Genomic DNA, 13,327 nt, shown 5'->3' on the forward strand with positions numbered 1-13,327 from the left:
TCATACGTGCGTATTCTGCAGACTTGTGCGACAACTTCTGGACAATCGTTTGAAGGTGAATAGCATTCTTATCTTGTAGCAACTGTATCTTCATTAATAATTCACATGTTAGTAAAGACTTTAATAAATAAAATTATCTATACCACATCTAATATTTATAATGGGACGAATTTCCATAGTTACCCGCAACCTTGTTACTCATGTACCGCTAAAGATTATAGACGTGTTTCAGGTAGGAAAACATACACTATTCTGAGGGTTACAGTAACGATATAAAAGTGTTGAAGAGCGTACTTTTATACGCTTTCTCAGCGGCGAAACATGACATTAGATCCGACCGGCTTTGTTAAAGTGATACACAAAGTTTATATCTTCGCTAATTGTACTTTAACCTACTGGATTAGGTTCCGTCGAAGTAGAAATTCTCGGTGCCTGGTGACAGTCTTCGGCTTGGACGAGAAGTTATTCAGAACATAATGCCCCATTATGTCAACCAGGGTTCATAGTGTCCAGTGTACGATGTGAGAGCCACAAAGACTCGCTTTATATACCCTAGCTTCGGCGAGAAGATCACGAAGTAATATTGTACAAGAATAAGTTTCATATAATATATTATTCCTGACTATTGCAGTCCTGAGTTCCAGTCCATGCCGCCTTGGTCCTTGTCACAGGACAGAATAGGAGTGTAGTACTATAACCGCTACAGCTAGCAAAAGATAGAAACGGCGTTATTAGGTCGAGACCCTGGGCGCCTACACTCAACTATGGTACTGTGACAGTCCTGGTAGCTGACCTTGAGTCTCTATACAACTTGGATAGCCTTCTTAGCCGTTAAGTTTCGCTAAGCTGTCCCCAAAAGCGAGGGTTGAGAAACAATGCAGATTCCACCCACATGTACATCAAATGGTTCAATACATACTTACAACCATCTGCCATCTACTATGTAGGCAGTCACCACCTACATTATGTATCAATAGGTCGTTACAGTGCCATGGCACTAAGCTAATTTTCCCATCTACAACTTCAATACAACCACGATGCCTATACCTTCACATATTAGCTCGAATTATTGTCAGTCAGGTTGTTTACCTAATACCTAATTAGGTAATTCACCTGCAGGGTATTAGTCATCTGGGTATGAGTCATAGGATCGAACCTTCCAGTGGGTTCGATAGGGAACCCTTCAGGGCACCTTTAGGGCAGCGGCTAGGTTTATATATAGTAGGTTATCCCCGCGGTTAGGATGACTGTATTCTGTATTCCTATTTATATAACTTTCCTTCCGTATTGGATAACTGAATGACTTATCTATTTACCCTATTTATTAATCATTTTTTAAACTGTTTATTAAGATATATATGCAATTACCTAAGCTAACCCGAATAACTTCCGAAAGGTTATAAGCCCGGTGTAATTGTGTATATATTTACCGGAAACGAAGACCCCTTTTGACCCTTTCGAACCACCCTTTCGAGACCCTTAAGCCTTCGAAATCGAGTTAACTAAGCTACCTTTTGTAACCCCTATCGAGTCAACTAAGCTACGATTGAGTTAATTAAGCTATACTTAAGCTACAACCGAAACGTTTTCGATCGAGATTGTAAAACCTTCACTTTTTCCACGAAAAAGCTACACTTTCCTACCCCCTTACCCCTATAAACCCATATATCCAAGCGTACTATATATTATATAAGGATAAATATATTTTAATTAAATATTTATAAAGTAGTGAAGCTTATGGGCTTTATTAATTATTCTATTTAAAAAATAAAAGTAAAGGTAACCTTAAAAAAGGATAACTGCTACTTTATTATTATAAATAGAAATATTAACTTATATAAAAGAGAAAAAGCATTTAATATTATTTAACTATTATATAAGGATGTCCTTTTTATACATTTATATAGTATTAATAACCTAATTAAAGTATAGAATAAGCTAGAAAATCTTTATAACCTAAAAGGCTTTATAATTAAATTCTTTACCCTTAAAGAACTATTTAATACTTCTTTATTTTACTTTACTTTTATAGAAGTATACTTAAATAAAGTTAAGGAATTAAATAATAACTTAATTTAAAAGGGTATTAAATTGCTTAAAAAGGTAATAATATTTTAGGTATTATACTATTTAAATAGTAACTATAAAGGATTAATTAATAATATTATTTAAAACCTATGAAAGGACCCTAATGCTTATACCTTTAATATGCTTTTCTTAATGCTAATTGATATATTTAAATTGAAGAATTATAATAACGAAGCTATAAATATAATAAATAAAGCTAAAAATATTAGAAAAGTAAATAAAAATAAATAATGTTTATATTGTAAGCTTAAAGGTTATATTAAAAAGGAATGCTATTTTTTATATTTAAATAAGGCGTTAAAAATTTAAAAAAATAAGCAAAAGATAAAGAAGAAAAAGGATAATATTAAGTTTAAACGGGAAAAACGTAAATAAAAGTAGTTAGCCCTAATTGCTATGTTAAAAAAGTAAAATAAATAGTTAAAGAAATTAAAGAATTTTAAAAAAGTTAACCAAATTGAAAACCTTATAAATTTAAGCAATATATTTAGCAATAAAGATATAACTATTAAGGATATTAATTTTAACCCTTAGGTTAAAACCCTAATAGGTAAACTGGATTATAAAAATAAAGAAAAAGGGGATATGGAGGTAAATAACCCCCCTATGCCTTTTATAAATTCTATAACTAATAACCTTAAAATAAATAACTTAAATAAGGGAACTAATAAGGATATTTATTTTAATAATTAATCTATTAATGTAATTAAAAGAAAAACTAATAGAAAATTAAATAAAAATTTAAAAATTTATAAAAAATCGAATTTTTATAATAAAATAATTCTATTTGGAATAAATAATACTATTACAATTTATATAATTTATAATAAGGATATTTTTTATAATTATAAATTAATTAATAGGTTTATTAAGTAGGGAGAAGTTAAAACTATATGTATAATTAGAATAGGTAAATTAAAAGGTTGTTTTTAAAATATTAAAAAATCTTTTAAATTCTATAAGGTTTATTATATTCCCTAATTGAAAATAAATCTAATAAGTATAAAAAAACTTAATTATACTATTATTATTATTGATAATTTAATAATTAAAATAATAGATAAAAGAAATAATAAGTTATTAATTTAAAAAAAGGAGAATAAAGGTCTTTTTTATATTAAATTATATACGTTTATTAAAATAATTAATTTAATAGAAAAGGCTATTAATATAGCTAATAAAATTATTTAAAATAACCTTATAAAGTTAAAAGAAAGAATAAATATTTAATTGGTAAAAACTCCTTTATTTAATAATAAGTTTTATAAATAGCACGTTCGTTTAAGCTATATAAGTAAAAAGCTTTTATTATGTTTATTAAAGAATTTAAAAATAAAAATACTATATAAAGCTATAAAAGAAGTTTATTTAATTAAATATAAAACTTACCTTTAAGCTAAAATATAGAAAAAGATTTATAAAAAATTTAATAATAAAAATAAATATATAAAGTTAAAATGAATATATAGTAATTTAAGTAGACCTTTATTATTAACCTATAATAAATATTGCTATTATATAACCTTTATTAATAAAAAAACTTAATATTTAAAAGTTAAGCTTTTAAAAAATAAAGAATTAGCTTTCTTTACTTTTAAGGAATATAAAGAATAAATGGAAAATAGCATTAATAATAATAAAAAAATAAAGGAATTTTTCTTTAATAACAGCGGTAAATTTATAAATAACCGCTTTATAATCTATTTTAAACAATATAGGATAAAATACTTTAAAAGCCCTTTATATAATAAGGAGTATAATAATTTTATTAAAAGAATAAATTTAACTTTAATAAATAAGGTTAGATTATTATTATATACTATTAATTTCCCTTTTTATTTTTAAGGGAAGCTTTATTATAAGCTATTTATTTATATAATATTACTCCTTATATAACTTTAAAGTTAAAAACCCTATATAAAGCTTATAATAGAAAAGTATTTAATATAGGTAATTTAAAAGCCTTTAATTCTTTATACTATTATAATAATAATAAAAAAAAGAATAAATTATCTTTAAAGGGTAATAAAACTATATATTTATTTTAATTATATAAAAGTAATATATATAAAGTATATAATATTTTATTTAAAAGACCTAAATAGGTTTAAAATATTTAAATATTAAAAAATATGTATCTTATTAATTTGAAAAATATTGAATTATTTAATTTATTTTATAAAGAAAATATAGAAAAGATAAATTAAAAAAAGGAAAAACAAAAAAATAAAGATAAAAATAACGCTAATAAACTTATTATTTTTAAAAACCCCTATAAAAAAAAAGAAGAAATTTATAATATTATAATAGTTAATATTAATAATCTATATAGTATAAAAAATACTTTATTATTAGATTTTATAATAGTATTAAATAATATTAAAAATTAAAAAGATAATAAAGAAATAAGGAATTTTGTATTAATTATAGCTATAGTTAAACTAAAAAATTAGAAAGAAGCTATAAAATTTAATAATAAAAAGGAATAGTATTTAGCTTCTTTAATAAAAATAAAAAAACTTTAAAATTAAGGAATCTTTAATATAATTAATTTATTTAAGGGTAAAAAAGCACTTTTAAGCTATTAAGTTTATAAAAAAAAGGTAATAAATAATCCTAATTTAATAAAGGATAAATATATATTAAATAAAAATAAAAATATCCAATTTAAGGCTTAATATTATATTTAAAGCTTTAATTAGAAACTAGGTATTGATTTCCTAAAAACCTTTTTAACAACCTATCGCCTAGAATCCTAGCACCTATTATTAATAATAGCAATGAATAAAGGCTATATAGTTATATAATATAACGTTAAAAATACGTTCTATTATGCTGGAATTAACGTTAAAATATATATTAAATTACTTTAAAGCTTTTTTAATAAAGAAAAAGCTAATAATAAGGTAGGGCTTTTAAATAAAGCTTTATACAGTTTAAAATAATTACCTTATTTATAATATAAATTTTTATATAACTATTTATATAAAATAGGATTTATTATATTACTTTAAAATAAAGGGGTATTTATAAATAAAGCGTTAAAAACTGCTTTAATTTATTATATAAATAATATGCTTTTAATAGCTTTATTATATAAAGAAGTGGAAATAATTAAAAATTAGTTAAATAAATTTATAAAATTGGAAAATTTTAGCTTAATATCTTTTTTTTTAAAAAATAATATTAATATAAATTATAATATTAAAGAGTTATTTATAAATTAAAACTACTATATAAAAAAGCTATTAAATAAGTTTAATATAATAAATAACCTTTTATATAGGTTAAAGGACCTACTTGGAACTTTAGGATTTAAATTTAAAAAAAATAACTTAACTGTAAGCCTTAAAGATATTAATAGTTATTAAAAGTAAATAGGTAGTTTATTATACCTAGCTTTAAAAATTAAAATAAATATTACCTTTATAATAATATATTATTCTTATTTTATAAATAACCCTAATTTAAAGTATTTTAATGCTTTAAACTATATATAATATTATTTATTAAAATATAAAAAAGCTAGTATTAAATATAACTATATTAGTAATAATTTAACCCTTAAAGGTTATATAAATAATAATTAAGCTAATGAAATTAATATTAAAAAATTTATAAATAGTTATACATTTTCCTATTTAAGTAGTTTAAATAATAATAATATAATTAGTTAAGCTTTATAATTATAAAAAACTATTACTTTAAGTATATATAAGGTAAAATATATAGCTTTAAAGAAAATAATTAAAAAAGTTATTTATTTATTTAATATAACTATATTCCTAAACGTTAACCTTTAGCTTAATTATAAAAATAATATTCCTATTATATTAATAAATAATTAATCCGCTATTAAATTAGTTAAAAATTAAAAATTTTATAAAAAATCCAAATATATTTCTATTATTTACTACTTTTTAAAAGATATAGTAAATAATAAATAAGTTTAATTAATATATACCCCCTTTAAAGATAATTTAGCTAATTTTCTAATTAAAATATTAGCTAAACTAAAGTTTAATGCTTTTAAGGTATTAATAGGTATATATACGTAAAAGCTTTTTCCTTATATATAAAGGTTTACTTTTAATATGATTTTTTATCTATTATATAGTTTTTTTAAATAAAATAACTTTTTCTTATATAATATATAGTTTTTTTATTAAATATATTTATTTATATTTATTATAATTATACGCTATAAGTTTAAATAATTAATAATAATAAATAAATAAGGTTTTTATATATTAACTATTATGCTTTTTTCCTTACCTTAAGGTATTTATTACTTTATATATATATATATAAAGGGTTTTTTTACTTTTCCTTTAAAATTCTTATAAAGGTTTTACTTTTTTCCTTTATTTATTTATTAATTTAATAAGTTTTATTCATTTTTCTTAAAATTAAATTACTAATTTTATAAGCTATATTTAGCTTATAAAATTAAGGGGGGATGTTAGTTAGGTTATTTACCTAATACCTAATTAGGTAATTTACTTGTAGGGTATTAATTATTTGGGTATAAGTTATAGGATTGAACCTTCCAATGGGTTCGATAGGGAACCCTTCAAGGCACCCTTCAAGGCACCCTTCAAGGCACCCTTCAAGGCACCCTTCAAGGCACCCTTCAAGGCACCCTTCAAGGCACCCTTCAGGGCACCCTTCAGGGCACCCTTCAGGGCACCCTTCAGGGCAGCGGCTAGATCTATATACAGCAGGTTATCCCTACGGTTAGGATAACCATATTCTATATTCCTATTCATACAACTCTCCTTCCGTACTAGATAACTGAATGACTCATCCATTTACCCCACTTATTAGTCATCTTCTGAACTGCTTATTAAGATATATATGCAATTACCTAAGCTGACCCGAATAGCCTCCGAGAATTATAACCATAACCCCTCTTTTTCATTTCAAGGACTTTAGAAACTTAAATTCTTCACATATGTCTTTCAAAATGCAACGTCTGTACGGAGGTTTCCGTTTACTTCTATACAACGAGTTCTCCCAGGATTCAACCTTGTACTCCTTTTCACCGCGTCTAATGGCCTCAGTCTCGGAATCTAAAGTCATATTGTACGTGAGAGAATGCTGCTGGGATTGATCTCGCCTTTTGGAGACTGTAAAAAGCTGCTAAAGAGATATTAGAGAATCAAGAGTGTTGGAATCTTATGTTTAGCTAGGTGCTAGATCTGACGTCCTTGTTGTTGCGCGAGTGTGTCCGACATTCGGGGTTAATCCTCGGCTTCATACCTCTTGATCCTTTTGGTAGGGTGTATTAGTTCTAAGAGGCATGATAGTCCTACAATGTATATCTGTGAGAACTATAATCATGAGGTGCTATATCGATGCTTGTTGTTGCACGAGGGTCTCTGAAGCCTTCGTGACGGTAGGGGTATACACAGCGAGCCTCTTCGTCTGTAGCCCCAGGATCGCGACAGTGACTCGAGTATGCGATCGTGACAATGTCATGAGATATAGTTTAGTCAGTCCGAAATGTGGCTTCAAAGGCATTTTCTATAGAGCAAAGTTGAGTACCTGTGTTTTATAACTCTGTTTTGCTGTTTCACTGAATTGTATCTGCCAGAGGTCTAAATACTTTCGGACTTCTAATCTTTAGATCTTGTGTTATAATGAGAGTGTTACTATATACCTTGTACAGCCTTTCTAACAGCATCACTTTCTATTTGGTAACTTGAGGTCTCCGGTACTACCTAGGAGTTTACATATCAAGTGAAGACTGCGGTATTATATCCTGTAGAACTGAGGAAATGTTCTCCTTACACCGAAACCAACACTCTTCGAAGTATAAAATATTTTGTACTATTCCACCTCTGTTTTCGAAATTTCTTACGTCCTTTTCCACTTCCTTTACCATCTAGTTTTGAAGTCAAGCCATTCATTCACAATATGACATTATCAGAAAGTCGGGAAGACATCGCATAAACAAGTGGACGATAAAACAGGATCCCTAAGGTAAGCCCTGGACAATTATGCACACCAAAATCTTATCGGGGTGACAAGAATACAAAGTAATAGACCAACGCTGTTATGGTGTTGTAGGCCGTGCGAACAGTTACTTTACTCTAAGTACCATAAGTAGAGGTACATCTTAACTATACAAGCACTTAAACTTTTGCCACCTACGAAGCTACATATGTAGGGTAGTCAGTAGTGCCAACCTTGATGCACCGGTGAGTTACTATGTGAGTAAAGTAGGAGTTGTGGGACAATCATGTGCTATATCAACCAATAGTCTAGCATGTAAATCAAGTCAAGCATGTCTACTGGCCTGGCGCTCCTGGGCTGAGATAGGGGAAATTCGAAGCGAGTAACCAGGCGCTTGGAATGGAACCCCGGTGAGTGGGTGCTTGAGTGGGTAGATGAGCGGACTTGCTTGCCTGCCATGTGTAACTGTGGCAAGCAGAGAAGAAAAAGAGGCGACGTCATCCGGGCTAGAAACTCGCGCCTGCTTGCTTTGGAAGAGCGCGATATGCGGATGTATGGCACTTTTCTGTTCGCTTACCTAACATCCATCCCGCGCTTGGCGGCTGAAAGATTCACTGGCGGTTGGCGCTGAGTCGAGCACCGCGATAGACTGCATCTTGATAGATGTCTTTGGCCAGCTTCTCAGTCCGTGACCCACATGACCCTGTGGGGAAGCGACCCTTTGCCTTGGAAGGTTGGGAGGAATATACGGTTATGCTTTAGATCTTAGGGGCAATACTACCTAAATCATATCAATACTAACTCGAGTCTAACTTCAAGCTATCTTGCTCGACTTTCTTGGAAGCAAACAGGGAAGAGGATCTAGCTTCTGGAACCGTCGCGACGCCTCAGCCTGGGGGGACCGGGTCGCTGCTTGGTACTTTGTGGCGTCGCTCGCTAATACTAGATTGGCAATGATACAGATTATAGTAGATATCTATTTCTACCTCGGGCCCGAGAGGTCTTCTGTGGTATTTGTCCGTCCATGTAGAACTCTGTCTAGTATCTTCACAGAACAAGCCACGGAGAATAAACTACTATGTAACAAGCTTAAATTTAGATATGACCTTAATGGCAGAAAACTTGGATGCATGACCTACACCTTGGCAATCAAACTACCGCAGAAGGATCGATCGATTGATCAGTCTTTGGCACGCAAGATCGCGAAAATGTATGTACACACATTGATAGTGTCGATTCTTCCAAGGCCTTCCTCATCTTATGACTATGCTCCGTAATTATTTCGAGGCTGTCAGGGAATAGTATTGTCTTTGTGGCTGATGGTAGGAGCAATCTTTCATTGGAAAAGCTGGATAGTACTTGGAGACCCTTCTTGGGTCTCGTCTTCTTAGCGGAACTTGCCGTTAACTCACACCGCTCAAAACCGGAGTATCTCATTAACGTACATAGTAGTGCTGCGTAGTTATTGTATCACGAGAAAATAAGCTTGTAAACGACCCTTTTGATAACCGAAGCTCGCTTATTGCTTCGACGCGCAACCAAAATTTAAACTTAAATGGCTAGATCCATAACAAGTCACTGGTTTACCGCGGATACTTTCAAGCTTAAAACCTAGAATCATAGCAGACAGCCAATAGCAGCGTGGGAACCCATAAATATCAGTTTACTAGATAGACCATCCCCTACAAGCGGTGCCAGCTGCCTGGTACCGATGCCGGGAGAGATAGCCCGGCAACTGAGGGCTAGGAGAAGGAAGTACAGGTTGTCTGGAGAGGACATAATGCCGGCCTATTGAGACCCGTTGCCGGTAGCTACTAGGTACAGGTTCTACATATGGCCCTGGCCATTTGCGCGGCCAAATATGTCAATGCGGTCCTTGGCTAAGATACCTGGTAAGTTGTGGACTAACAAATAGTCGGGACCGAGACAAGCATGCACATACCAAGTATCGACACTAGTTGTGTCCGTTTCAGACTTGCCAACGATGCCAGTTATTAGAAGATCCAGCGGCAAGACCAATTTAGTTGTCAAGGAGACGACCTTTTTCCCAAAAGCGAACTATCCAAGCTAGTCTAGGCTGCCAGTGGCGAGAAACTGCCCGTGCCGCACTCCTGCGTTAGAAAAGGGATATAGTTTAGAGTTTTCCCTGGCCACGAGTGTTGATATTGACCCAAACTTGGTTCGAGACGAGACGAGACCGTCATCTCTCTAAATTAGTCCCTGCAGCTGTCCAGCAACTATTCTAAATAAGCTTACTTAGTAAGTTTAAATCAAGAACGCTTAGAGTGTCGAACTCCGGAGGGCCGGAGGGACGTTAGAGTCCCTTAGTTCCCTGCTTAGTTCTCTCTTCTCTTCATTTCAATCCTCCAGCCCCGCGAGGGTCCATAGATATCATGGAAATCAGGCCATATGCGGAAGGCAACCGAATCAATGGCTATTTGTGGAGATGAAAACCGACTCTCAGATGATCGGCGATGGGGAACAAAGAGCGAATACCAGCAGAAAGGGACACTTCTTTAAGGCATTATTGCGGGACGAACTGGTTCCGAAGACATGGATAGCGTTCTAGAGTCAAAACTGGAGTCGAACCAACCACGAGATTTCTTTAACACCATACTATATTCTCGGCGATACTCGCTTAGAAAATACCCACCGCTCCGCCTCCTAAACTACCATATGTGCCGGAGTTTGTCGTATCTGCACGAATAATAAGCCTCGAGTTCCTTTGCAGTGAAGGTAATGCAGTTTGGAGAAATGGGGCGAATATCCAACGAGTTCCATAGAACGCTTTCCTCATTCTACTGTCAGTACATAGTAATGTGCGCCTCGTCTTACTAGTTAACTGACGTATTATCGATTAGCTGCCAGCGAATATCTACGCCTCCCCAAGCCGCCCCCAAATCCTCCCGCTGTTGAACCAAGGAACCAAGAAGAAATGCTACTGCGTAGTACAAATTACGTAGCCACGCTATTAAACACTTGCGAGCGGCTTAGCACCACCCCTAGGACCCTTTGGGCATGAATCCAAACTGCTGGGAAACCTGCCCACAAGGAACCGCATCCTTCGAGTTTGCCCCCCCGTCTGATGGAACCAACCAGCGGCATACGTACCTTTTTAGCCTGGTCTACATGGCAGTAGCGTGGGTTCGTGTCACACACTGACTTGGGAAGAATTCTAGGTTAGCCTAGAATCCGATACCGACGGAAGGACGAGCTTTCTCCAAGGAACTGGACGACAGTACATGACGCCTTACCCAGCTCGACGCTCGGCAGGATTGCGCTGGGTAGCGTACATAGTACAGGATCAAGCGAGGAAGACTAGCCCAGACAAGCCAAGCAAAACTGCTAAAAATGACGTAGAGGGGTGATAAGTAGACCGTCAGAGTACTAGCCAGCACTAGATATTGCCTGCCGGTGGGTGTGATAGAACGTTCTATTGGGAGGTTGCCTGCCTGGACCTTTGATTGTGACCTGTTAGCCGCTCCTCCGGCAGGCAGCGCATCGGCGCTATTCTGGGTCTGCCTCGGCGGATAGGAGACACTGTCCGCGCCTAATTGAGATGGGTCAGAAAAAGAGGGAGAGAGGAGGGTTGGGACGATGTGGCCAGAGTCTTGGGGGAGGGTCGAGGAGGGTGAAGTCTCATGGCGCGGATAGTCTTGCGCTCATTTTGAATGCGTGGCCAGATAGATGTCCACCACACCCCGTGACGTGATGTTGGCGTTGATCAACTCCGGGTTAGGTAAAATTACCGCGGGTGATCGCCCATGTCTTGCTTTTCTAGTCGTTCGCAGCGCTTCAGCCCGTGGCGTTCCCTTCCTGGTCCTTGTCTCATTGAGCATGGCCTATTTCCGCTCTGCAGAGACTGTCACATATGGTGCATAGAAGGCTAGTATCCGCGACATTAAGTAATTAAATTTAATTATTTTCACATAGATGGTGGGACCAGCGGGTGAACAGCTACCTAGCATCTCGATAGATGGGACTCAAGCAGCCTCGAGCCCTTCTAGATGCAAAATTGCTACTCGAGAGGGCAGTGATCGCCAAGCCGTATGGCGGCGCTCACGGACACGGCGTGGGAATAACACAGATAGAACCGGTCGGTCGGTCAGACTACGGTACGAAGTAGGTATGTCGCAACTGAGTTTACCATATGCGATGGATGTATGTCCCAAAAAACCCTCTCCCACTTCCTCCACCACCCACGACAATCCGCTGCATTCCGCTGCAACCGCGTTGCAACGAGATGTGGCGCCCCACGTTTTTCTTCTGCTGATCGGCGGCGTCCAATGTCCGTGCTAGATCTCATTGCTGCTGTGCTCGATGAAGCCAACCCCACGAGACAAGCTTAAAACACACATCCACACCGGTTTAAGTGAAACCGTTATTTCTTCTCACCTTACCTTACCTAGAGGATAATGCGGGTAACCTTCTTTCCCCCCCTCCACCATGCCTCCAGCAGAAAAAAAATCTGCGCTCTCCGAGCTCACGTTACACAGTCTTATCTCACAAAATCGTTTACATGACTGGCTGGCTGTCTTACTATTTTGGCCGACTGACTGAAAAGACTGACACATACATGGAACTTTTGTAGCATTGCGTAGTTGGCTGTCACTAGTACAATGTGTATGTGATGGCAAGTACAGCTCGTATACTTAGATAATGGAATACCGGCATAACCAAGTACGTTTCTCGTGACAGCACAATGCATGTGTCCAATCCATGGATATGCCTGTCAAATCGCGGTTCACGACGTCAAAATAGACGTACCCAGAAACCTAAGTACCTATCGTGTGACACAGGGAATCTAAGACATCATATTTCATGCATGGGTATAAAACGCATAGAAGAACCATACCGGTAAAATATATGTTTCGGTCACATGGGGACAAGGTACCACGATACTATCCATGTGGAACCTGCAAACCTAAAGTACTGTTAACGCCAGATTTCGGACCATCGGTCTTAACTCTTGCCGACATTAAGCTGAGACAATTTCTCATTTCTTTTGGAGATGTGGTCACGAGTGTGGATATACACATGTAGCGGTATTCACATCTATAGAGTGGCTATTTCCGACCTCATGTACTATGTAAGTGTAATGGTGAGTTTCATTGCTCAGGCAGTACTGCTCGGGGAATCGACTTCTCACGATCTTCTCATGCCGTTCCAGCTACCAGGCAGCTCATCACCTCCTTCCCTTGTATCCCCTAGCCAATCATACTACTATATCTGTAGCGCGCTAACTCTATAGGTCTCTTTCCCGAAACTTTACCTTTCATTT

The sequence above is a fragment of the Xylaria bambusicola genome, assembly GCF_022495145.1.
Source record: "Xylaria bambusicola strain CBS 139988 unplaced genomic scaffold F5B22scaffold_26, whole genome shotgun sequence".
Lineage (NCBI taxonomy): Eukaryota > Fungi > Ascomycota > Sordariomycetes > Xylariales > Xylariaceae > Xylaria > Xylaria bambusicola.